The sequence below is a fragment of the Pleurodeles waltl genome, chromosome 8, assembly GCF_031143425.1.
Source record: "Pleurodeles waltl isolate 20211129_DDA chromosome 8, aPleWal1.hap1.20221129, whole genome shotgun sequence".
Classification (NCBI taxonomy): domain Eukaryota; kingdom Metazoa; phylum Chordata; class Amphibia; order Caudata; family Salamandridae; genus Pleurodeles; species Pleurodeles waltl.
This window is the reverse complement of record NC_090447.1, coordinates 57327580-57355518: the sequence shown is the minus strand read 5'-3', so window position 1 is coordinate 57355518 and position 27939 is coordinate 57327580. Positions and strand designations below refer to the sequence as shown.

Here is a 27939-nt window from a genome sequence, read left to right as displayed (position 1 = left end):
AGCATAGAAAAATACATTGCTTGATGAAAATGTGACAATGCTTGTAAGATATATAGAAGGATATAATTTCACAAAAATGGTGTAGAAGAGGAGAGAGATCTATATGCGTTGGATTTACAACCTAGAAATACGTATCAAGATGAATGTAGAAAACTAAGGGCCTCATTTACGAGGAAATGACACAGCATGGCACTGCAAGCCAGCCTGCTGTGTCATGCTGCGACATTGTAAAAGTACAGGGATGTGTTGTATTCATTGAAATACAATGCATCCTTGTACTTTCCTCAGCACTGGCACACAAACTGTTGCCTAGCACCAACGCAAGGACCGCTGCACAATCGTGCAAGGGTGCCTGCGTTGCAGGGATTATTGTTCATGTGCAGGAAGGGATACCTTCCTACACATAAACAATTATTAATGTTGTTTTCCTCTTTCTGTGTGTGCTGCAGAATAAGGCACCTATTGAAAGAGGAAACAGAATGAGAAATAATGTTATTTCTTCCTGTTGAGCCACTTTAACACTACCCCTGAGGTGGCATAGGAATCTGATGGATTCCCAGCCTTCTAAATCTTTGAATGGATCAGATTCTGTCAGGTTTTATAGGTGTTTTATGGGAACACCAACAGCAACACCCATACGACACCCATTTCACGCAGAGTTATGCGTGAAAGCGGATCCTATTTACAAGGCCATGAAAAGCCATGCAAGGTAAATACTGGTTGGCACACTGCGCTACCAGAGCATCAAAAAAATATGCTCTGGTGGTGCAGTGTGCAGCTAGGGCCATGTAAAGGAGGCCCTAAATGTAACTTTCACTGGTAGTCATCACTGGTTTCCGGGGCCTTTTCAGGAAAGTGAATACATGTCATCCCTATTGCAAAGAAGAATAAAGAATAACAAAACATATTGACCCCATGAAACTTAAACTTTGTGGCATAAAGTAAATCAAAGTTGATGTAACATTCGTAACATCAAATAATTTCTCAAAGTGTTGTAAATAAGTCCCACATTTTATAAGTTATGTCATCCATCTCTATAATTGTACAACTGAATATTGATCCCCTGAATATTGTAATTCAGTAATATTGAGAACAAAATATCGCTAGACAAAATATCAGAAGGGAAGTGCATATAGAAAAGTATAAGTTCACTGATCCTACCTTTATATCTTTGAACCTTCAAGATATGTATATATATATATATATATATATATATATATATATATATATATATATATATATATATATAAAAAATATATATATATATAAGTATATATATATATATATATAAAGTTGTTAAAATATGTGAAGTTATGTATGTATAGAAGGTGTTGACTTAATGAACCATTGTATTTTCAATTTTAAATACTGCATTTTGTCCTTAATATTGTGTCCCATTTATATTCTGCTGTTGATGTTTATCTATGTACTAATACATGAAAGTGTGAATCATACCAGAACTATCTAATCTACTTTCATTATAGATAAGTAATTTTCACATGAGAAATATTTTCCTGATCTCAGAAAACTAGTGGTGAAGTTTATGAACCGCAATATAAGCTTAATGCAGTAATGTGCTTGCTATCAAATTACAATGAGGAGTTTCCTTTGAGTGGGCAAGGGCAGACTCTTCAAATAACAATCTGCACCCCAAAATGAACATACTCCAAAGTAGTTACTTAAGGGGGGGTGTTACTACCTAGTGTCTTGGACATCATCTCCAGCAGACATAGGAACTAAAGGAATGTAGCCAATACGTTTCAACTTTAATTATGGAGCCTCTCCTCTGATTCTTGTGAAGTCTATGAAAAAATCAGCTGAACAACGAGGTGCGTTGTCCATGAAAGTGGAACAATGATTCCGTGAACAATGACCCTGTTTTTCTCGGCCTCAACCATGCATGTCCTGAACAACAAACATGCATGGTTAAGGCAGACTCAGGATCGGAGAGGAAGAGGTCAAGTAAGTGGGGCTGGGGTAGGGTTGGCGGTAGTTTTAGGGGCCGGGTGGAGTAGTTTTAGTTTTTAAGGGTGGGGGGTCAGGGTAGCTTTAGTTTTTCAAGGGAGAGGGTGGGGGGATGGGGTAATTTTAGTTTTTAGGGGGGGTTGGGGTAATTTTAGGTTTTTATGGCAGAGGTGGGGGTTGGGGTAGTTTTAGGGGTGGGGAGTTGGGTTAGTTTAAGTTTTAGGGACAGGGGTAGGGGGTCGGGGTAGTTTTAGGTTTTAGGGGCGGGGTGGGGGTCACAGGAGATTTTGGTGCGGGTCGGAGTAGTTGTAGGTTTTAGGGGTGGGGGTCGCAATAGTTTAAGGGGTGGGGGTCGGGGTGATATTACTCTTTAGGGGAGAGGTGGGGGTTCGGGGTGGTTTTAGGGGCAGGGGTGGGGGCTTGCGGTAGTTTTAGGGGCAGGGGTGGGGAATTGGCATAGATTAGGTTTTAGGGGTTGAGGTGGGGTTTGGGGTAGTTTTAGGTTTTAGGGGTGGTGGGGGGGCAGGGTAGTTTTCACGGCAGGGGTAGGGGGTCAGGGTAATTTTAGTTTTTAGGGGTGGGCTTTGGGATGGCTTTAGGGGTGGGGTAGGGGGTCATGGTAGTTTTAGGGGAGCAGTGGGGGGTCAGGATCATTTTTGTTTTTAGGGGCGGGTAGGAGGTCAGGGTAGTTTTAGGTTTAAGAGGCGGGTTGGGGGTCGGGGTAGTTTTAGGTTTTAGGTGTGGTTGGGGGTAGGGGTAGTTTTAGGGGCGGGGTTGGGGTAGCTTAGGTTTTAGGGGCAGGGTGAGGGTCGCAGTAGTTTTAGGTTTTAAGGGCGGGGTTGGTTCGTGGTAGTTTTAGGGGCATGGGTGGGGAGTTGGGTAGTTTAGGTTTCAATGTGCTAGCTGGGGGGCCATGGTAGTGTTAGGGGTGGGCTGGGGGTAGGGGTAATTTTAGGGGCTGGGTGGGGGTTGGGGTAGTTTTAGTTTTCAGGGGTGGGGCTTGGGGTAGTTTTAGGTTTTAGTGGGGTGGGGAGTCGGGTAGTTTTAGGGGCCGGGTGGGGGGTCAGTAGGGTCACATGCTGGAACCATGCATGCTGTTCTACGCATGCCTTTACAATGGAAAATCGTTGTTAGGGCATTCGTGGTAAAGGCATTAGTGGTAACAACGAGGTCGTTGGGCATGTGTGGTTCCAGCATGCATTGTTCCAATGTATATTTCTGCACACTTATGGTATATTTTCAGTTTCTTAGATTATCCTAATTGAGGGTCAGTACAAGTGTTTACCTGACAGACTTTCCTGCAGTACACCCTCCAGAGCAATAGCACACACCCACAACATTTCATTCCCTACAACACAAACATATAGTTAATATATGTCCATAAAAGTAGTGAGACATTCTGGGGGGCAAATAGTAAGTGAAGGACACATATGTTGAGGAAAGGCCACATTAATTGCTACAGAAAGATCATGAATGCATGGTGGCTATGACACAGGAACAGGAAAAAGTGAATTGTCTGTAAGCCTATCTGTGGAGCAGGAAGAGTCATCATTGAAATATTCAGTTGGTGGTTTGGAATCACAGTGAGAACATTTGCACCCAGCATCCTGACAGATTGATTCGAATCCTTCTCCATGATCATCAACAGATGACCGATCTTCACAATCCTCTCCCTGAAGAGTCCTTCAATATTAAGAGGAAGGGTGTATCAATCGATCCAGATGGTGATCATGGAAACATGTACACCAATTATCACATAAGGATGAAAGGCAAAGTTTGAATTCTCTTCCTGATTTGACTTGTAGAGCACGTCACTGTAAGTAACAAACATTGGTATCTAACGTCGAGGATTTGATAACAACAAAAGATCAATTTACAAATTTGACATTCAAGAGAGCATCTTCACTGTCCATAATGTTGTCCATCAGCCACTTTTTTCCACAACAGGATGAAAGAAAAGAGGAAACGTGGTTAGAATCAGAAGGTAGTAATGGATTTTGAAAATGTGCAAAATGCAAGACCTGCAAATATGTGCCTCATTAAAGGAATATTCTAGCAATAGCAAAATATATGAGATAAAAAAAAGACTTACGCGAAAAAACACTTTTGCGTGTATGTTTTGAAATGTTCATTTGATCAACTGTATATTGGGAGTACAACCTGCCAAATACAGAAAAAACTAATTTGAAACATGAAAGGGCAATCAAGAATAATGATGACAATTACCCCATTGCAAGACATTATAAAACAACACATCATGTTGATGGGACATTGCTGAAATATTGGGATATCAACATACATTAAAAGCCCATATGAGGAGAAGATAGGACACTTGTATTACAACAAAAGTACAACATTTCACTGTACCATTTTTTCAGTCATTTTTTAAAATGACGCACCCTTTTTAATCAATGGACCCCCCTGTGCTTTGCTGCACAAGAGTCAACATTTTTGACACTAGTGTAGCAAAGTGCCACAATAGCATTGACAATGTTTGACGCTTTTGTCCTCACAACCACCATGGTGCGCCACACTGTAAATAGGGCACAACTATGGTGTTCTTAGGTGGGGCAGGGGCGATGCAAGAAAAAGGTACATCGAGACTGACAAGCCACTTTCTTGTAAATATGCCTCTCAGTATAGGTTTGTCTGGTAAAGGTTGCACAGTAACACAGGGTATGACAAAGATAACACATGAAAAGCCACTGAAATATACCAAAATACATTTAAGAGTTTGAGAACATGTGAAGTGTATCTGACATGAGGTGTTTTTTTGCCAATTTGATTTATTTCTGGGTTTTGTTTTTGAAATATTTACCTTTGCTCAATTCTTTAGCAGGTACTATTTGAAGTATACCCACTAGAGGGTTGGAATATTTTGAACTCAATATATTGAGATGTGACATGGCACCCAATGTTTACAATAATTAGTTTAGAGAATGTATGTCTAATGAGAGAGCATACCATGAGAATAATGTTACTGGGTTGTAAAGATAAACACATATTTGCTTGGAATAAGTATTTCGACATAATGAATGACATAATACTCAGAACTAATGTGGGGAAGATGACTGTTCCCAGTAATGAGGACCACAGTTACCATAATACCTTGCCTGCTCTTGTGTAATAGAATCAGAATATTATTTAATGGTTATGAGTTTTCTTCGAAAAATACATTTTTGAGCATTAAATTCTTGTAGCAGACATGACATGAAGCATACCTAATATAGGGCTTGAAACTTTGTAACCTAATTAATTCAATGTTATGCCACAACATCCCATATCCAGGCATATGTATGTGCAAGTAGTGTATGCAAGGTGCATTAAGCAGAGCATGTTTCGAAAAACAGGGACAACTAGTACCAGAATGCTGGCCTTGCTGCAGTGAAATAGTAGCAGAACAACATATAAGGATAACATAAAATGGCAGAAGGAGCATGTGAACAAGACGGTCAGTCAAAATGCATTGTCCTGACATTCACTATTGCCTTTGGATTGTGAATAAAACTTTGAAGTACCCTTTTTGAAGAGTGCCTCCTGCGATTCTTTGTGGATTTCTAACCGGGCATCGTTACCCCAAGAGGAGGCACCAATCAAGCATGTGCACCATGATGATTATAAACTGCTGTGTGTATATATACACTACTTACTGGCTGTCACCAGTATAGTTACAGTACCTAGTTTCTATAGGAAAATGCATGTTTGGCGCTGTTTGATAAATGTTCACAAAACTTTCAACACAAGTATGCCAGTCAAAACAGCTGCTGTCTGGAAAGTTTCAGGATGATTCATCAAGGGAGGGCAGCGAAATAGGTGGTCCAAAATATATTTCCCCATGCAATTTGACATAATGATTTTGATGCCAACTGCAGCCAACACCGCTGAATGGAATTACACCAAATGTTGCAGAAAGCTAGACCATAGCCAAGAAAGATCGCTTTTCATAACTTGGTGTAAATCTGTTCAGTAGTTTTTTATGTCATTAAAAATAGTATATGTATATCTAGGAACGACCCACAGATCTGATGAAAACACAAGGGGACAGTGTAGGAATACCCTAACCCCATAGGCCTGAGGGGTGTGGCTTGGCCCGCCGACAAGACGGCCACACTTGCATGAGGCTCTGCCAGTTGGGGAACTTAATTATTTATTTCCCTGTTATTCCTGATGCCTCTTTTTGTCCTGGGCGGACCGACACCTAGTATGCAGCCCGGGACGAAAGGAGGCAGTTCGAAGTGGAGAGTGCCTGCTGTGATCTGCCAGTCAGGGCTCATGGGGGCCTCGGCGTGGCCTGCGGGAGAGCAGGCGGAGCATACCCTGCCTTCTAACACCTGTGTAATCCTCGTGGAACAAGGTGATCTAGGTTAAAACCTGGTGGACCCGCAGGTGCTGATGTGAGGAAAATGTGTCTGCCTATGGCTGGTGGAAAAAAGGGACATCTGAAGCTGCTGGGAGCCATGGCCTGAGGCCCAGGCTTGTGATGGATGTGCAATGGAGTAACGGTGAGGAGGTGAGCTGATGGAGAGGGACAAGCTGCACTGCTTGGAGGATCTGCGGGGGGCAGCGCAAGCAAAGGCCCCAGGACCCAATAAACAGCAGTTTAGTGCCGCCCTCTCTAGGTGAACTGAGGTTCTTACCCCTCCTGAGCTGGGTGTAACGGGAGGCGAGAGCACAGCTTTGGTGGAGGCCTGGACTGCCATGAACTCCACCTTCCCTGTAAGTGATGCAGCACAACCAGCCTAGCTGGATCCTGGGGGGAGTGTTGCATTTCAGCATCATTGTGTCATGGGGAGATTACTCCTGCACAGCCTGCGCTTTCACAGCAGAAGTATTGGTGGGCCACTGGTGCCCCCAGCGGGCTTGCTGGGGTGTGGATGGTCCTGGCTGGCCATACTGGGGGTCCTTCATGGCGCCCCTGCTCTATGGGAGATTTGGGCGACACTGCATCATCATATGAACACATCTATATAGTAATAACACAAATGAGTCACACTGACCCAGGAGATATTACAATAGAATAACCCAGCACCCGGTTGCCCCCTGCTGTGCCTTCTGATCGGTACACTGGTTCCCTGTCAGCCTTCACCTGTGAGTTCAACATGGGGAAGGCTGAGCAAAAACAGATGAAGCTGTCATTTGACACTCAAAAAAAATCTGGGGCCTCAAGTAGGATGAACAATGATGAAAACCTTGCAGAGCTGCGTAATGAAGACACGGCTCAAATGGCATTGATCAAAGCCATGTTCCTAGATGTAAAGCATAGCCTTGCTGTCATTGATTCTAAACTTGACCAACCCATGGACAGGATGAATCGTCTCAAAGACAGGGTGGATGACCACGGCTCCGGACTTAAGCACTTGGAGTGCTGTACCTCGGACCTGGACGATGGACCGAATTCATCTGATGAGTGACTCCTACAAATGGAAAAAGTACTCAAAGTAATCCATATAAAAAATGAGGACTTTGAGACCTTCTCTTGGAGGAACAACCTCTGCATCATGGGAGTGCCCGAGTCTACCACCATGGTTCACATGGAGGACTATGTGGAGGTCATGTTACGTTCACTATTCCCTAGGGCCCTTTCTTCAGTTCTGGTCATTCGCTGGGACTGATGCCACCCCCGGAGCACCAGCTTGGGCCATTATCGCCAAACTACTCAATTATAGGGACCATGACACTGTCCTCCATTTGGCCCAAGAGCTGCATCCAATTTTAACCAAAATAATGCATTTTCCATCTTTCCTGATTTCACCCCGTTGTCCAAGCTGCGCGTAGAGACTTTCTGCCAGTGAAAAGGTCCTTACTTCAAATGGATGCCATGTATTCCATGATATACCTGGTGAAATTGAGAATCGAGCATCGCAGAAGGCTACACTTGTTTACGGAACCCAAGGCAGCTGCAAAATTTGAGAAAACACTCCCAAAACAGGCTGCTGAATCCCGGACATTTTGGAAGGCCGATAGCCATGACTGCTCTGCAGTAGAGGCACTAACCTATCAAGACTTCCGGCAGGTGATCCTGGAATGCTTTCTGGTGGACTGTCCTGGCCAGCTCATTGGACACACAATCTTGGTTCCCTAACCACTCGTCCCCTTGCTGGGATTGAGATGCAAGGGTCTCTCCTCTGCCTCCCTGGGGTGAGTCCTTGGCTATTTGAATACTCCCCTTCAGCAAGAGATGTTTTGAGATGTTTTGTACACAGGTTGTACTAGTCTGACCCGATTAGGGGGTCAGAGTGGGAGGTGGGTGGTTTGTTGTATTTGTAGTTGATGTTTGATGTTATTGTGGCTCTAGCCTTCATTCCCCACCTGATGTTCCCTGGAACTCTAGAGTTCTGCTCACACACAACGCTGCAGCTCTATTCAGATACCCTCCGTGGATGATACTATGTTACCTCATACAACAACCAATGCTTTGAAATTCCTGTCCTGGAATATCCATGGGTTAAATAATGCACATAAGGTACGCCAGGTGTTTGCCTATTTGCGATGCCATGCAGTTGACATATGCATGTTGCAAAAAACTTACCTCACAGCTTATACCATGTCGGGCCTACGAGCAGGGTGGATTGGGGAATCACATGGAGCACATTACTCCTGCTATGCACGTAGTGTTGCCATATTAACCCACAGGGGATTCCCTTGGTGTACTAGAGAAGTAGGATGCAGCCCAGTTGGTCGATATGTTATGATTTCTGGTGTACTTTTTGATTGCCCCTTCCAGCTACTGTCAATTTACATCTCAAACGTGGACAGCCCAGAGTTTTTTTTACAGAGGTCTGGTGTCTAGTTGGTATGTTGGGACCTGGCACCCTCATATGGGGAAGACATCAATGTCGTGCTGGACCCCACAATAGATAGCAGAAGTGATGCCCGTCCCCCACATATGGTTAGTAGACCTATGGCGCATGAAGCATAAGGACATCAGGGAGGGTACCTGCATTAACATCACACATAACAGCTGGTCTTGCATAGACATGTGGGTTGCTACTAAAGATGCGGACACTTGGACACATGCTCTGATACATTGCCTACCCACACTTTTTGATCACTCCCCTGTACTCTTGGAGATGCGAGTCCCTGGCGGGATGCATTGAGCATTCACATGGTGACTGCCAGTGGGAGCCTTGCGAGATCAGGCTTTTAGAGACGAGGTGTGGGAGGCTATAGTTGATTACTTCACCCATAATAAAGGATCGGTGCAGTCCCTAGCCACTCTTTGGGAGGCATTTAAGGTGGTTATCATGGGGGTGTGCCTGGTCAAACAGCACGAAATCCTATGCACATTATGCCAAGTCTTAATTCAGCTGAAGCACCTAGTGGGGGATATTGGAAGAAACTGCTGTGCCACAGGAGACACCGTGTATCTGGCAGAGGCCCAGGCTAAACTTGATCAGTTTTAGTATGCTACCTAGGGAGAGCCACACTGGCTAGGCAATATGGAGAGGGAGACAGGGCTGGAAAAGAACACCAACCACTTGTGAAGACCATGAGAACGTGAATACATAGTGGGGTTAGAGGACGAAACATCTCCCCTACTGGTGGCATGGCACAGCTGCATTGAAACAAGCAATGAAGACTTTCCATACCACTCTGAACTCCTCCGCTCACTCACTTGGCGAGGATGCATATACAGATTATTTCCATACATTCAGTCTTCTGTAGCTAGAAGATGACCTCAAACAATTCTTGGATTTCCCCCTTTCGAAGGAAGATATTGTCTAAACAATCCAGGGATTACAGGGTGATAAAACTCCAGGCCTGAATGGCTTAACAGCGGCATTCCACAAGTAATATGCAGACCTACTGGCATCACATCTCTTTGCGATGTTTTCCAAATCAATTGAGAGTGGCATTCTGCCACCTTCATTACATGAAGCGCTGATAGTAACTGTGCTTAAACCTGGTAAGAACACTCCAAAATATTACTCCTATCGTCCTCTGTTGCTAATAAATGGAGACAACAAAATTCTGGCAAAACTGATTGCCTCAAGAATGCTACCTATGCTGTTCACTATAGTCCTACCAGACTAGTCGAGGCTTGTCCCTGATAGATCAGCGTCATACAGACTACAGACATACTTTGCTGTGGCACAATCGGTCGACACAGAAAGCCATATGGCAGTGTTATTCTTAGATGCAATTCAAGCATTTGATTCCTTAGAATGGTCTTTCCTCTTTGCGCTCCTGACCCATTTAGTCCTCAACCCCAAATACATCCGACTGATTTACCTGTTATAAACCTGGGGCCATATGTACGAACCAATTTTCCCATAGACACAAAATGGGTAAAACCCTTTGCTACATCTGGCCCCTGGTCCTTGGCCAGATTATGAATTAAGGGCTCCATTACCTATGCCTTCCCTGTTTGTAGGGGCACCCTGCATGATTGACCTCTATCGCCGCTTCTGTTCACGGTAGCAATGGAGCCATTGGCAACAGGCCTTAGGCAATACCCTCATCATCACGGGCTTGTTTCCAACCGTGACCTATCTTGGTATCGATGTATGCAGATTATGTCACGCTGTATCTTCAGGACCTGCAGACTAATTTAGACCCCTTCATATGCGAGTCCATATGATTCGGAGAGCTCTATAGTATAAAAATCAATGGGACTAAATCCATAGTGTTCCCATTGACAGATGCCACACATCTCTGACTTCCCTCTGTGCTGGGCAGAGTAACCTGTCTTCTACATGCGGATCTGGCTATGGACGAGCTATGGACGGTGAACTATGGAAGAATAATCTCCTGGTTTGGGGAGAGGGTAGACTGTTGGCAGTCTTTGCCACTATCTCTGACTTGCTGGATTGCTATAACTAAGATGGTGGTGCTCCCCAAGTTCCTCTACTTGTTTATTAACCTTCTGTTGCCACTCACCTGCTGCTTCAGGAAGAGGCTGAGCTTGCTTCTGATTTCCTTGGCCCGAGTGGAGGGGACAGCCACAAGTAGCATGGGAACTTCTCACAATGCCCTTTGAACAGGGCGGACTTGCAGTGCCTGATATTGATCTATACTACAGCAGCACCCAGGCACAATTTTTGCATTTCTGGGTACATCCAATACAATACCTATCTCACACCGCAACGCAACACAATATGGTTTGGCCTTGCTAGCCGGTGAGGGCTCTATATACTCCCCCAAGACGTCCTTGCTCTAAAGTAGACGCTGTGCTGTTCACTGTGGGGGCATGGAGGAACTCCATTGAAGGGCAAATATGAGCATGATTTACGCACCTTCTATGCCTCTGCTAGATCAATAAATGCTACCCATGTAATGTTATGCATGTACACACACAAGGCTTCAGAGGATGAAGCTGACTGTATCCCGAAGGACACTGCAGGAGCCTTTCAACACTCCATTATACAGACTTACCGACCTCCAATTACATGCTGTTCTTAGTGCTCAGAATGGGGACTTCCCTGCTGTGCTGCCAGTCCTTCAGTCTCTCGAGATACTTCACACTTCCCGGATGCCACGCCAATTGATTACAAGACTATGCACTGCTACTCAGGCAACAGCACCGGTCTCCTCCTCCAGTGCCCACCCATTATAGGACTGTGATTTAGGCATGGCAATATTAGATGTTAACTGGCAATATTGCTGTGCACATATTCATGCTCTCTCCCCCAATTATCGCTTGCGCCTGATTGATTTCAAATTGTTCCATAGGGCTTACTATACTCTGGCGTGGTCACACCACATGGGGCTTCAGTGGATTTGTGCTGTCAGGGATGCCGCGCTGAAAAGGCAGATTTTTTACATTCTTCTAGGAGATACCCAGAGGTGCAATGTTACTTGCAAGATGTGTTTGATGTAATAGATGCAGTAGTGGGACACACAATCCCGTATACCCCAATGATCACCCTCTTGCGTTATGTTAAGAAAGTCCCAAGCGGCGTCGGGAGACTGGTGGACATGCTGCTCCTATTGGCGAAATACAGGATAGCAATGGGATGGGTCCATCCCCGCAAGTCCAACTGGCCAAGGGATGCTACATATTGCCAGGAACAACTCAACCTATATTGGGATATGAAGCCTGCCACATCGTGACCCCTTGACAGCTTAGACAGCTGGGCAGCCCTGTCAAATTTGTTACAGATGCAGGTGATGGAGAGGCCTGCAACAGAGAGGGCACATCTACAATGATCTTTTTAATTGGCATGAGTGCAGCAGCCGTGGCTGTGTGTGTGAGAATACATAGATAAACACTGCACTGCTTTTACTTAACCTGAACAAATGTGGCCGCTCTCTTCCCCTCCCCTCCCAAGAATGATTCCCTTATTGCTGATATTGGCTTTGAGTTGTATACAGCTGACGTGTACCTGGTCTTATGTCAGTGCACTATGAACTGCTGAATATACAATTGTTGGCTAGCTGTGCAGCTGACACATCTAAAATGTGTTTGATGTAATACGTTTCTACGTTGCTATGGCAAAACCAATAAACAATTTTTTTTAAACCCATAGGCCTGGTGGTGGGGTCCCACAGGGAGACCTCATCTAGGGACACATTTTTACATTTTGCCACAAATTCATGGAGGAGCCATGGATCTGTACAAAATTAAAAACAAAAAGTGAAGGCCCAAATGTAAGAAGGGCCTAGCGCCATCTATTGCCACATTAACCTAATTTTTTTTACACTAATGTGGCTATAGTGTGGCACAAATGCTGTGCATTGCCCCACTTTGTAAACCCTTGCGCCACATTATCCCTGCACCAGGCATAATAAATGCAAGGATGGTGTTCACCCATTAGGGGGCCTACAAAAATGGCGCAGTGGAATCTCTGAGATTCTACTGCACCGTTTTTAGCCGCATTTGTAATGCCTGCACAGAGCATGTGTTAAAAGGAGGCACACTATTATTTTTAATATGCCTCTATATACTTTTCAGGATTAGCATAAAAAATATTGCCTTTGCTCATCCCCCCTGTTGTCAACAAGGATTCAATTATACCCAGCTTTGCACATACACCTTTGATTGCCCTTGAAAATATTTTTACAATGTTGTTACAGATAGAGTTCAGCATATGCTCCAAGGTAGATTTTGACAACAACTCAATAGCTTTTAAGACCACTAAGGGAAGAGTGTTGAATGCCAAAACTGTTCCTGAACCAATATCCATGTTAGGCATTGAGGAGATCAAAAAGGGAGCAATCGTAGCACTCTTCAACTTCATGGCCTTCATCCCTTTCTTCCTTACCACCTTAATCTGTTTACTTTCGGACGTCCACCACTCAGCTCAGCCTCTACAGAGGTGTGTGCTGGAGTCCATCCAGCCCCCTCAGTGACAGTCATCACTGGGTTACTACCCACCTCAATTGTGAGTGATTTATGACCCGCATCCTCAGGTATAATGTCGCTAAAAGAGTCTAACAGACTTGGAATCTTTACAAAGGTATTGCTATTGCATCCTAGGCTTTGTTCAGCATTTTGAATTTCTTCAGTAAGAGCTCCCACAGCTGAGGTAAGATACAAAATCATAGATGAATGATTACGTGGATTCCTTGCGAGATCTAAATCAACATCCAAAGAACTTGTTGACGTTCTCTTACCCATCACTGTCTCCATGAGACAAAATTAAGGAAGAGGTGGCCCTGCCTCTTCTAGGTGCTGACGGGTGCAGGAGGGGCCTGCCCTTGACCCAGGTTTTCCCCAGGGCGCATCCTGCTTGTGTCCCGCAGGGCAGGAATCAGGGCAGCGCTATATAGTGCATTCACTCAGTCCTGCTCCCAAGATGAATGTTGCCGCCCACTGATGCTAAGGAGCCTGGGACTCGCAGTCCCCCACAAGTGCCAGTAATAGAATGGAAAATGGTTAGTGGTTAGACGTAATGAAAAACAGCATGACAGTCACCACTCGTTAGTTATAATTAGTACCTAGCTTCTATATTTTGTTTTGCTAATAACTTTAGCACCATTGGATGAATATTCACAACATTTTCCAAGAAACTTCAGCGTCGATGTAAAAAGTTTTGGGGTGATCCTTCAAGTAGGGGAAGAGATGAAGGGGGGGTTTAAAAACACATTTTTACCATTGATTTTTATATAGTGATTGCGCCGGGCTGATTATTGGAGATACGGTCCACCAATACCCCGGGGGCATTTCCGGATCGGGAACAGGTGATCCAGAAGAGAACTTCCCGCCAAACAATGACGAAGCACATTCAACAGGCGGAGGGGTTTTTAAACCCAATGCGACCACGCCCGGGGGATGGACGGATTCCTCCGATGCCGCTGACAGCGACGCGCCGACGACCCCAACAGAGCCGAAGAGAGAAGACGACGCCGGAACCAGCACACCAGAGGAGGCAACAGCAAGAAGATTTTCCCGACGCCGGTGGGACGAACAGGAGGCGGCGAAGCGCACAGACTGGCCTCGCTCTGGGAAGATCGTGGACTAATCAGCCACGATCCGACAGCAAAAAGGGGGGAAGGGGAGTCTTAAGTGCAGGATCGGTAGGAAGTGGAGGGTTAGCTGAGTAAGGGAATATTTCTGGGTTATTTTAGATGGTGATTCAGTTAACGGACAGGTTTTTTTTGTTGTTTTTGTTATGAGACTCATTGTACCAGGGCTACTACAGGTGGACATAATAATAATAACAAGTAGATTACTTGTGTGGGAACAGAAATACAAAAAGGAAAAAAAAAAGAGAGAGAGAGACAACCAAGCCAGTAATCAAAGAGAAGAGAGGGCACAATAGAGGAAAAAAAAGAAAAGAGAACCCTAGCAAGAGGGAGAGAAAGAGGAAAACAGTAGTTGTACTACGTACCCACCAACCAATGTTCTTGTATTCTTCTTTCTTTCCATGCACCTCTTGAGTCACCATCTGGGAAAAGAAGAATACAGGGAGAGAGTGAAGACCACGTGGGAATGCAAAGAAGAAGAAAATAACTAATAGAGAGCAAGGAATAGAATTACAGGACTGTAATATCCTCTAAGAATTCAATAAACCACAAACATAAGAATATCATTGTGAGCTTCCATTACTGTGACCCTGTGGCAGTGGTGTCAGAAGTGGGATTTAGGCAATCCCGGTATCGAACAGGGATAGGTAATGGAGGAAAATCCTACATAAGCAGACATGATTGCCCAACTAGAGGAAGGACAAAGACATCTACAGCTAGTTTGGGAGGAGCAACTAAAAGACGCCAAGGAAGAGCGGGAAGCGCTACAGATTGCGTTAAAGAGTCAGGCGACGATCATCGCCAATAATCAGCTGGTTCATGAGGCGGCTCTTGGGAAATTGACAGAGAACATAGCAAACAGTAGGGTACACCCCAATGTCCCCAGTAGTGTCCTGTAAAAATACCAGGAAAATGAAGACCAGGACTCTTTCTTTACAAATTTAGAGTGGGTTGCTAGTTCTGCCAATTGGCCAACAGATAAATGGGGCCAATACATTGCGCCTTTATTAACTGGTAATCTGCAGGCTGCTTATCAGGCGGTAAATCCCGGGGGTGTAATGCCCTATACCGAGAACAAGAAAGCCATTCTTGAATTGGTCGGTCTGCATCAAGAGAGCTATCGGGTTAGGTTCCGACTAACCAAGCGAGCTCCCCAGAAGAATCCCTGCACTCTCTATTATTGAGTACATCATGCTGTGGGAAAATGGTTAAATCCCACGGTGACCTCCAAAGAAGACATGTTTGACACTGTGGTACTAGAGCAGTATCTAGACGCTCTACCCCTGTCCATGAGAAACTGGATCCGGCAACATCCAAGCCTCAATAATACCACTGCTATAGACCTAGCATGCGCATTCCACCGAGCCCCAGAGCTTAGAAGCTCCCATGATAAAACTATGTCCATATGCCCTAACCCAAAACCACTTCTTACCAGACCTGTACCAGGTCCAAGCATGGAAAAACCCAGTATCTCTCGTTGCCCATCCAAAGACTTCACAATGGGGCCTAAATGCTTTCATTGTGCCGACTGGGGGAACATAGCGAGACATTGCCCTCTCAAAAAGGAGTAGGAGGAACCAATGGAGATAGGAATGGCAAAAGGACTGGTTTTATGGTTAGGAAAAACCATGGCAAGATATACCACCACTATGTTGGTGAAGAAAGAAAAGAGGCTCATACTCATTGATTCTGGTTGTAGTCAAAGTGTAGTGAATCAAGCATATATGCAACCAGATCAATGGGACCTGGATACCCAAGTGTTAATCACTTGTGTACATGGAGATCGGAAAACCTACCCAGTCGCCACTATAGAGATCAATTGGAGGGGAAAAGAGGAGTGCATCTCAGTAGGTGTGATTCCTAATTTAGGGGAAGATCTTATTGTAGGGACTGGACTGACTATGAAGCATTTCCCAAACTACTAGACATGTTAAATGATAATAACCTTACCGAGACCAGGTGGAGGGAAGTTCCCTTTGTATCCTCCAGCATAGAGGAAACCAACCCAAAAAGGAAACTCATGAAGTCTCAAAAACGAGAACACAAGCAAATGTATCAGAATGACCCTACTAAAACCAGAGAACCTTCGCCGGAACTTCTGAAGGCCATAATGTCCATTGCCAGAGAATTCCGACAGTCACAAAGAGAAGACCTAACCCTGAAGAATGCTTGACAGATAGCCTTATCCTCTGAAACCCATTTGGTAGGTCTGACTTTCCAACTCACTAATGATTTATTGTATAGAGTCTGTTCCAGCTCCACTAACCGGGTACCCCAGTTGGTGATTCCTCAGGCCTATCGGGAACAAGTGCTCCACTTAGATCATGGTGATAATGGTGAAGGACATCTCGGTCGGGAGAAAACAGAAGAGTCTAACCAAAAGGTTCTATTGGCCAGGGGTATACAACAATATTAGGAAGCATTGTCAGGCCTGTCTCAAATGCCAAATGATAAACCCCTCCTCCAATCGCAAAGTTCCAGTCCATCCTCTTCCTATAATAGAAATCCCATTCACAAGAGTTGGTATGGATTTGGTAGGCCCCTTAATCCCATCAGTAAAGGGACATCAATACCTTCTAGTTTTAGTAGATTATGCCCCCCTGTATCCTGAAGCTATTCCCTTAGCCAGTATGACCACAACGTCTATAGCACAAACTATAATAGAGTTATTTTTCTAGAGTGGGGTTCCCCAAGGAGATTCTTACAGACCAAGGGACTTCTTTTATGTCCTGATTGATGTCGGAAGTATGTCAGGTACTGGGAGTACAACAGATCTGGACATCAGTCTACCATAACCAAACTGATGGCCTTGTTGAGAGCTATAATAAAGCTATCAAGAACCTCCTGCGTAAAATCATTAATGAATCAGAGAAGAACTGGGAAAAAAACTACCCCTAGTTCCATATGCCCTCCAAACCCATGTACAGTCATCCACAGGACACAGCCCCTTTGAGCTTCTCTTAGGTCAGCAACCCCGAACATTATTAGATATGCTAGCAGAGCAATGGGAAGAGAGGGAAGAAGAAATCAAAGATGTTTTAACCTTCACTAAGGACTTAAAAGAAAACTTACACATTGTGTGGGAAGAAGCTCACAAGTGTTTAAAAGAAGACCAGGAAAAACAAAAAAACTATTATGATACACCTACTAGACCCCGAACCTTAGCCGTAGGTCAAAAAGCATTAGTGCTGTTGCCCACAACAGAGAACAAACTACTGGCCCATTGGCAAGTCCCCTTGACCATCCATGAACAAGTTACTCCAGTAACATACAAAATTGAAATACCCTCGGGTTCGGTAGAGAGCAAATATATCACATCAACCTTTTAAAATTGTGGCATGATACAGATGATTCTCTCTGTATTATGTACATTTCTACTGGGACGGTAGACGTCATACCTCCATATCCCACAGAGACACAGGAAAACAACGAGATATGTATGCCCCAGCTCGGTGATTTTCTCTCCCCCAACCATCGTTCCCAATTATCTGATATAGTGAGTGATAACCTTGATGGTTTTTCAAAAACCCCAGGAAGAACTCACTTAATACAACATTATATCCGAACAATAGGAGACAGGGTAGCCCGACAAAGACCATACTGGATACCAGAAGCCAGACGGAAAATGGTAGAACAGGAGGTGAGATACATGTTACAGGCAGGGATTATTGAGCCCTCCTCTAGTCCTTGGTGCTCAGCCATAGTTGTAGTTCCAAAACCAGACAGGACTATTAGGTTTTGCATTGACTTTAGACAAGTTAACGCCCTCTCCCATTTTTACACCTATCCTATGCCTGGAATTGAGGATCTACTTGAGCGGTTAGGGAAAGCCAAATATATGAACACACTAGACTTAACTAAAGGTTACTGGCAGATTCCTCTGAAAGAGGAGGACAAAGAGAAAATTAGTGTTTTCCACCCCCTCAGGACTCTAACAATTTACGGTCCTTTCATTTGGTTTGCATGGTGCACCTGCTACCTTTCAACGACTGATAGATATGGTGCTCCGTCCCTTTAAGAACTATGGTGCTGCCTACTTAGATGACATCATTATCTATAGTATGACCTGGGATGACCATACCTCACTTTTAACCAGTGTTTTACATGCCCTTAGAGATGCAAGCCTTGTGGTGACCCCTGAACAATGTAAGATAGGTCATGATAATATCAATTAACCAGGGTATGTGACAGGTCATGGAATAGTGAAACCCCAGCGAGAACAAATACACGCCATCACGCAAATTCCTCTGTCTTGACGGAAAAAATATGTCAGGGCCTTCTTAGGGATGGTCGGATATTACAGGCGATTTATCCCTAATTTTTAGGAAATTGCAGCCCCCCTCACTGCCCTACTGGAAAAGAACAAACCCAATCAGATCACTCATCTCACTGAGTGTGAAAAAACAAGATTTGAACAATTAAAACATCTCCTGACAACTGAGTCTGTACTGCGTTGCCCTGACTTTCAGAAACCCTTTCAGGACCAAACAAGGGATAGGAGCTGTTCTATCGCAGACAGATGAGCACATACTTTATCATCCTATAGTATACCTTAGTAGGAAACTTCTACCACATGAGAAACATTATCCCACCCTTGAGAAGGAATGTCTTGCGATCAAATGGGCTATTGAATCATTACAATATTACTTAACGGGCCGTCCCTTCACATTGCTCACTGATCATGCTCCCTTAACCTGGTTGGTACGCCATAAGGACACCAAAGCACGGGTACTTCGTTGGTTTTTATCCCTCCAATCTTTCTCCTTCCAGGTGCAGCATTCGCCAGGCTCCCTCCTATCCAATGCAGATTACCTTTCTATATATCCTTCCAGCACGTGGCTCCAACAGCCACTGTCCAGGGGGAGTGAATGTGCTGGGCCGATCATTGGAGATACGGCCCAACAATACCCTGGGGGCATTTCCGGATCGGGAACAGGTGATCCGGAAAAGAACTTCCAGCTAACCAATGACGAAGCACATTCAGCAGGAGGAGGGGTTTTTAAACCCAAGGTGACCGTGGCCGGGGGATGAACGGATTCTCCCGATGACGCTGACAGCGATGTGCCGACGACCGCAACGGAGCCGAAGAGAGAAGACGACGAAGCAGCCAGGACACCAGAGGAGGCAACAGTGAAAAGATTTTCCCGATGCTGTGGGACGAACAGGAGCGGCGAAGCGCACAGACTGGCCTAGTCAGGTACGATCTGACAGCAAAAAGGGGGGAAGGGGAGTCTTAAAAGCGGGATCGGTGGGAAGTGGAGGGTTAGCTGAGTAAGGGAATATTTCTGGGTTATTTTAGTTGGTGATTCAGTTTACGAACAGGGTTTTTTTTTGTTTTTCTTACGAGACTAATTGTACCAGGGCTACTACAGGTGGACATAATAAAAATAACAAGTAGGTTACTTGTGTGGGAGCAGAAATACAATAAGGAAAAAAAGAGAGAGAGAGACAACCAAGCCAGTAATCAAAGAGAAGAGAGGGCACAATAGAGGAAATAAAAGAAAAGAGAACCCTAGCAAAAGACAGAAGAAGATAACAAGATAGAAAGTAAGAAAATTTGAAAGGAAGAAAGAAAACAGAAAAGGCAAAGGAAAATCAGTGAAGAAAAAAAAAGTAATTAAAGAGACAAGAGCCAGGCAAAAAGGAAAGAAGGGAGAGAAAGAGGAAAACAGTAGTTGTACTATGTTCCTACCAACCAACGTATTCTTCTTTCTTTCCATGTGCCTCCTGAGTCACCATCTGGGAAAAGAAGAATACAGAGAGCGAGTGGGAATGCAAAGAAGAAGAAAATACCAAATAGAGTGCAAGGAATAGAATTTCAGGACTGTAATATCCTCTAGGATTTCAATAAACCACAAACATTAGAATATCATTGTGAGCCTCCATTACTGTGACCCTGTTACAGGGATTTTGAACAGTGATAGCGCCCACTCCACTGGAAGGAATTAAACCAAATTTTGCAGAAAGGTAGCTCTTGGTCCAGAAAGAGTCCTTTCTTTTATTTGGTGTAAATGCGTTTAGTAATTTTTGAGAAATTAAAGAAAATCAAAATGTATATAAATAGGGATGCAAAGGATTTGTGACACCTCCTGATCTGGTGCTGAGATCTGATTGGCTGCCAACATTTCAACAGGGAAGTGTTGGCAGCCATGTTGGGACTTGGCTGAAGCCGAGTCCCACAAAAAAAAGTTTAAAAAAAGAAAAGGGGCCAAGGTACAGACATCCTGACCCCCTAGCTCTGGTGATGGGGTTCCGGATGGACCCCCCAGCTAAAAAGCACTTAATAAAAAAAAACATTTGCAGCAAATTCACAATGGGGTAATGAATCTGTGGCAAAAATGTTAATAAAAAGGAAGCTCTGATAGAAGTTACTCATAATTACACACAAAGCTGACTTTTGCTAGCTCTCCTCCTTTAGTACTCTCAAGTAGTGTTTACGTGAATGAAGCAGCACACACAGCTCCTGAGGAAAAAGTTGGGTACTGCTCTCGGATGTAATAAGTGATTTCATGCCAACTATTTGTGTGTACTCCACATTAGAGCTAATAACCTATTTCACTATGGCCCCATATTTATGGGAAAATAATGGAGGGTGACACTACATCAAAATTGCCAGTGCCGCGCTACGTTATTTTCACAACTCAGGGATGCACCGTATTTAATTGAATGTGGTGTACCTCTGTGTTGTCCCCTGTGCTGGTGATAAATTTAGCTGCCAGCGTCAATGCAGGCACCCTTGCACCATTGTACAAGGATGTCTGTGTTGAGGGGTTTGATTGTTTATGTGTGGGAAGGTGTCCCTTCCTGCACAAAAAATAATCACTACTGGCGCTTTGGCATTTCTGTGTGCACTGCAGAATGCAGCACACCCAGAATGTCCAAAGCTCAATTTTCAAATGCTTGTTTTTGTGCAGAAAGGGACACCTTCCGCACATAAACAATCAATTCTGGCATTTTATTCTTTCTCTGGATGCTGCAAAATGCAGCACGTATAGAACAAGCAAAAACGAGGAGTAAGAAAAGTTTTCCTCCTCATTGCACTTTGGTAACGCCTCCCCTGGGTTGGCGTTAGATTTTGGCGCTGCCTACCTTAGGGTGTGAGTACTAGTTACTTGAAATAACTCAAACCATAACTGCTGAATTTGTATGATTTTGTCTGAGTAAATTCAGAAACTAACTATAACATTATTGTAATCGTGAGTTATTTCAGTGAATGATATATATATATATATATATATATATATATATATATATATATATATAATCTGTCTAACCAACATTATGAAAATGATTGGATTCTAAGAATATTAAATATACTAATCCTACTCTACTTGACGCAAAGGTAGGGAAAGTGTTGAACTTGGAGGGGTAACCTTTACTGTTACCACCTCATGCTCTGCAATAGTAGTGAAAGTGTTGGACATTGGAGTGGTACAATTTACTATTCCCACTCAAAACAATACAACAGTTGGAAAAGTGCAGAATGTCAGAGGCCTTAATGTTACTATTCTCACTCCAAACAGGGCACACTACGGGAAAGCATTGGATTTTGAGGGAGCAATATTTACTATTGCCACAACAGTCTGTGCAACAGTAGGAAAAACAAGGAATTTCTGAAGACTGGAATTCACTATTCCAGTCATTACAACAGTAGGGAAAGTATTGGCCTTTGGAAGGTTAAAATTTACTTTTCCCACTTCAGTCTGTGCAACAATAGGGAAAGCATTTGATTTCGGAAGGGGTGAAATTTACTATTCCCAATTCCCAATCCAAACAGCACAACAGTAGGGAAAGTGTTGAACTACAAATAGTTTAATTTTACTATATCAATTTAATACAATGCAATCTATACAGGAGTAGGTAAAATACTTCAAACAAATTATATTTGTAAGTAACACAATGTATGTGGAAATAAAATTAAACTCTCAATATCAAAATAATTAATGAACATAAAATTATATATGTAATTAAAATAACATAAATAATCAGTTTACCTATTTACTACTCAAAAAAATAATTAACAACGAATAAATAATAATTATTTACTAACTTCCCAACTTATTCCCTTACAAACCTTGCAATTTGCAGCTTAAATATGACTTAGAAAATACCCATTCCATAACTTACATATTTAAATTCAATTAAATAATTAACAATGTATAATTATTCATTAATTAATTATGACTTAATTTACTTCCCAACCTAGACCCAAGAAGACCTGTCAGCCCACAACTAATATCTGATAAATAATTATTCCACAATTTAAATATTTAAAAAACAATGTAATATTACTTTTACAATTAATAAGTAATAATTAAATAAATATTAATGGAATAACTTCCCACCATATACCCCTATAAAGCTCACATCTTGCAACTAACATATCAGTATAATAAATCAGTATTGTATATTTTAAATATTTTAAAGTAATTAACAATTATTAATAAATCAATAATTGATTCTTAAATAATTTGCACTCTTGATCCCTACAATCCTAGCAGCCCATAACTGAAAATAATTAAAATAACTAAGTATTCCACAAATTAAAAGTAAAGTCAGTAAAGTAATGAATGAGCAATTAAAAATATTTGCTAATTATTACTTAATTGACTTCCCACCTTATACCCCTTCAAACCCACCAGCCCCTAATTAACATATAAAAGAAATAAATCAACTTTACATAATTTACTTTATCGATATCAATCATGTGATTAAATAATATTTATTAAATAGGTCATACGTATTATTATTACCTAATTACCTTCTCAGCCTATCCACCTATAAACCCAACAATCTACTACAACACTATAAATTCCTTTAAAAAAATAAAACAAACAATTCTAAACCACTTAAAACTGCAATGTATATTTCTAAAAAAAGTAACATTTTGGTTAATAATAATAAAACGTAAAATTAATATAACAACTAAACCACAATGACATAATTAAAAAACTATGGGGGTCATTACGACCCTGGCGGAAGGCGGAGAAGCGGCAGTAAGACCGCCAACAGGCTGGCGGTCTTTTTTTTGCGATTATGACCATGGCGGTTAACGCCATGGTCATCCGCCGCTTCTCAGTTCCGCCCGCCAGGGCGGAGACGACCGCTGGGCTGGAGACCGAGGTCTCCAGCCCGGCGGTCGTCACTATACCGCCGGCAGTATTTTGACCCGGCTGACCGCCATGGATTTCATGCGGTTTGGAACCGCCATGAAATCCATGGCGGTAAGCACTATCAGTGCCAGGGAATTCCTTCCCTGGCAGTAATAGGGGTCTCCACCACCCCCCACCCCCACCCGACCCCCTCCCCTACACCCCCCACCACCCCTGCCACCCCCCAAAGGTGGCAGGGCCCCCATCCCCACCCCGACCCCCAACATCACATCACTCATACACACATGACACGCACGCAGGCACCACCAACACACATACACGCACACACACCGACATACATGCCAACATGCACACACACAGTCATACACGCACCCCCACATTCAAACATACACGCACCCAACCATATTGACATACCTACAGTCATACATGCACTCATTCCCAACCTCACAACACCACCGCAAGCATACACGCACTCACACACCCCCACTACATACACACACACACCCCCATGCACCCACACAACACCCTCCCACCCCCCTCCCCTAACGGACGATCGACTTACCTGGTCCATCGATCCTCCAGGAGGGGACGGGATCCATGGTTGCTGCTCCGCCGACACCACACCGTCAACATAACACCGCCACGCCGAATCACAGGACGTGATTCTGTGGGCGGTGTTCTGTTGACGTGGTGGTGGAGATGGAGCAACCTCCACTTCCCCGCCTCCCGCCAGTATGGCTGTTGGCGGCTCTCCGTCCGAAAAAGGACAGAGAGCTGCCAACAGTCATAATACGCCGAGCGGCAAACCGCAACCACTGGCGGTCTTCCGCACGGCGGTCCCTCGGCGGTCTTGGCAAAAGACCACCGAGGTCAAAATGACCCCCTATATTTTTAAACACAATATTATTGAAAAAGACATCAACAACATTGATAATAATTAAAACAATATTGCTTACCTCAGAAAAGACATTCTTGTCAACGATATTTTAGCATCAGAATAGTTGTATATCACAATATTTATCTTCTGATATTTCTGCCTCCTGTTATTTTTTAAAAGATATTTTGTCCAAACACAACACACCTAAAAGAGCTGGTGCACACACATACAGCTATGATTAAAGTGATACCCTGGAGTAGTGCTTTGTGAGGAAGCACCAACTCATTTGCTCACTCATTCTTGAGCACAACTATAGAACTATCCTACCACTGGTGGTCTAGTTTGTTTAAAGGAAAAATATCCTTTGGACATTAGGCTTACATGTCTACTCGATGTGTGCAACATTTATTATCAGGTGATACAGCATTATCAATGCCTTCTTACATAGTTGGCACAAAAATGTAGCTATAGAGATATGCATAAATGATTCAAATGGATCAAAAATCACAACACATGCTGGTAAATGATTCATTTAGTTACTTAGCAACTTAGAGCATTTACTATTGTCTGTTTTACCTGTGTGTTTTGTCTTAAAAGAGGAATGTTCATATGGGAACAATTGTATTGGTATTTACCTATTAGAAAGCAAAGACAGTGAAGTGAAGACATATGGGTTAAAAAATGGCTGAGCTGCAACAGCTGCAGTTTAGTTTCATACCAAATAAGACAAAGTAATGAAACATCAAATACTTGAAATGGTAACTCTAGCTCTCCCTATGTAAAAAGAAAAAGACCAGAAGCAGTCAGTAGCAACCTTACTAGAAAATGAAATAGCACCAATTTCTGAGTGCCAAATATTAGCCACCTAATTTGCTGTATATATGCCAATGATGAACCATATGCTTCATTATCTCTCAACCATATGCCACATATTTCTTTATATGCAATCCATATGCCACATATTCCTTTATATGCCAACCATATTGTCACATGTTTCTTTATATGCCAACAATATTTCACACATTTCTTCTATACTTGTGGCAGAAACAGCTACTATTTGCTGCATGGTTCAAGTATTCTTATAACAATTTTACAATGTGGTTCAAAATGCAAACAGATAGCACATAAGAGGAAACACAGGAAAATTCTAATAGTTTTAGTTAAGTGAAAATGTTCACAAAAATAGAACATTTTAAGATAAAAAAGACACTCAAATTCACCAGCTATGGTTAACTGACGTAACTGTGACTTGTGCCCTTGCCATGCACTGTGTTGTCATCAATGATGAACTTTCAGATGTCATCAGCAATGTTACCAAAGATGTCTGTGAACATATCATGAGTCATGTACTATGTGATGTTTTCAACAGTGCATGGCAAGGGCAAGAGTTATACTTACTTCAATAAACTATAACTGGTAATTTTCAGTGTTTTTTATTTAAACTGTTAAGATGTTATTGACATTTTCACCTAACTATAAACTCACTTTAACCTTTTGATTTTTCAGTGGATTTGCACATTTTTTACATGTATTATTATTACAATACCTAACTATAACATCACTGTAAACTTTGTTTTTTGAGTAAACTCCTCAGAATTAGTTCAATGTAAAATATAAGGGTGTCATTTTTTGTAAGTCAGATCTGTTGGTTTTGTTAAAGCATCAGAATGGCAAAATATAAAATATAGGTCTATTGGCTTTATCAGGGTGTAAGCCCATCACCACGTATAAAACAGACAAAAAAAGTCACCACAATCCATCAACCAAAGCATTCAATATTAGTACACTCATAGCAAAGCTTACTAATAGTTACAAAAATATATATTTTTAAACATTTTATTTGAAACAACTATAAACAACTATAAAAATGTGTTGGAGTCTTTCCTAAACACTGTTCAAGACATAGAATGTAGTAAAGGACCAAGCACAATGGTAGGAAGAACACATAATAAATGAAAATCTTTGCAAGGTATTATGGAATGCTCTCTGTCGAGAGCTGTGAATATGAAGTGAGAGTCTACTTCACTCATTTTGAATTCATGTCATTCATTTTTTTTGTTTGGGTAACCTGTTCGTATGCAGGGCACTCAACAACTATGTTAAACATTGGAATAATGTGGGATGCCCATGGCCCTCATGGTCATGCCAGCTCCCCACTCACACACCTTTGCAAGCCTTTGAATGGGAGCCAACCATCCCCTTTTTTGTTGGGTGCCTTGATCCTTCCTGGAGCACTTAACCATTTAAGCTAACACTAGGGCAGCCAAGGGAGGGCCCTAGCCCCCACGTCGCTGTTGGCTCCACAGCCATCACCCATTGTGAGTGCTGGTGGGAGCCAGCAAACCTTTTGTTTTGTGGGTATCCCTAGTCCATCATTGATGTGCTGTGGAGGTTAGCCACAGAGCCTGTCCGCTTACCATGCCCTGCTTCCATTTCTGTGAACAGACAACTCCTGATGGTGGTGGTTGACCACATGGTCTAGCTCTGCCCAGGCCCAGCACCCGTCGCCTTTGAGTGACTAACTGCCCAATGTACATGAGCTTCTGAAGTGGTTGAGGTGGGCAACAGGGCTTGACATCCAGTGGCTGTGCACCTTCCAAATCAGGGGCTAACCCCCCTGTGAATGGACTTTTAATATGCAGTGCAGGGTTTTAGCCCCAAACTCTGACTTCTAGCCAGGCCATTGACACAAACCCCCATTTCTGGTGGCCAGCCCACTGCTGTACATTTCCTTCAGCCATGCGTTGCTCAAATACAAAATTTACCTTGAAAAACAGAAGGCAAGAGGCACCTGGCAAGGCAGGAAAAGTTAATTTATTTCATTTTTATGGCCAGGAGAGCAGTTACAGAGCTGGGGTCTGAGAAGTGTCTCTCAAAAAAGTAAATCGATTTGAAATCCCTTGTTATACAGTTCTCTTGTAGTGTGGTTGGTTTTACGTATCCTTTGCGCGTTAGCTTTAGGCTTTAGGCCTTTGTGCACTTTGCCCTGGATGTATTTTATTAATTTGCTGGCAGCTTAGAGCCTCTGTGCACTTTGCTCTAAATGCTTTTTATTAGGCTTTATACTGTTATTTTTCAAATAGCCAGTTCTACGGTTTTGTTTTTTATTCATATCACACTGTTTTGCCTACTTCAGCACTGGAGTTCTCCATAACACATTCACTCTGTGCTTCAGTCAAGGATACAGTCTGGTACATTGCCGATAGACGTGGTAGGAGTTTAGACTTGGCATTCCTGCGTAGGGACATTTTGTGATCACGCTGACATGTTAGTTATAAAATCATTTCCTTGTCCCAATACACGCAAGAGGGAGATTCCGACCAGGGAACCACAACTAGACGCTGACTGCCTCGTTGCAGATGCTGAACCAATGCCTGGTATGAGGGCTGATGTCTCCCCAGTGATACAGACAGGCAAGCTAGAAGCTTAACATGCTGTGCTCGAAATAGAACAAGCAGAGGGAGAGTAGAAACTATTATACACGATGATCGCTTTGTTCTTATGTTTTACTCTCCCGGTAACTATTTCAATCCTACTGTGTTGTATGGTTCTGGTTATTGCGGCTCATGCCTTATT

At 43.0% G+C, this 27939-nt stretch overlaps 2 long non-coding RNA genes across 2 annotated transcripts in view; one reads left to right on the top strand and one right to left on the bottom strand.

Moving 5' to 3' along the window:
• Window positions 1-19293, bottom strand: part of LOC138249039 (uncharacterized) — a 79765-nt gene extending 60472 nt beyond the window's left edge. Inside the window, exons 1-3 of the long non-coding RNA XR_011194688.1 lie at window positions 19186-19293; window positions 14739-14795; window positions 4058-4125 (exon numbers count right to left, since the gene is read on the bottom strand). This is a non-coding gene — a long non-coding RNA (uncharacterized lncRNA). The remainder of the gene's footprint in view (window positions 1-4057; window positions 4126-14738; window positions 14796-19185) is intronic.
• An 81-nt stretch (window positions 19294-19374) lies between these two features.
• Window positions 19375-27939, top strand: part of LOC138249038 (uncharacterized) — a 43397-nt gene continuing 34832 nt past the window's right edge. The window contains exon 1 of the long non-coding RNA XR_011194687.1: window positions 19375-19570. This is a non-coding gene — a long non-coding RNA (uncharacterized lncRNA). The remainder of the gene's footprint in view (window positions 19571-27939) is intronic.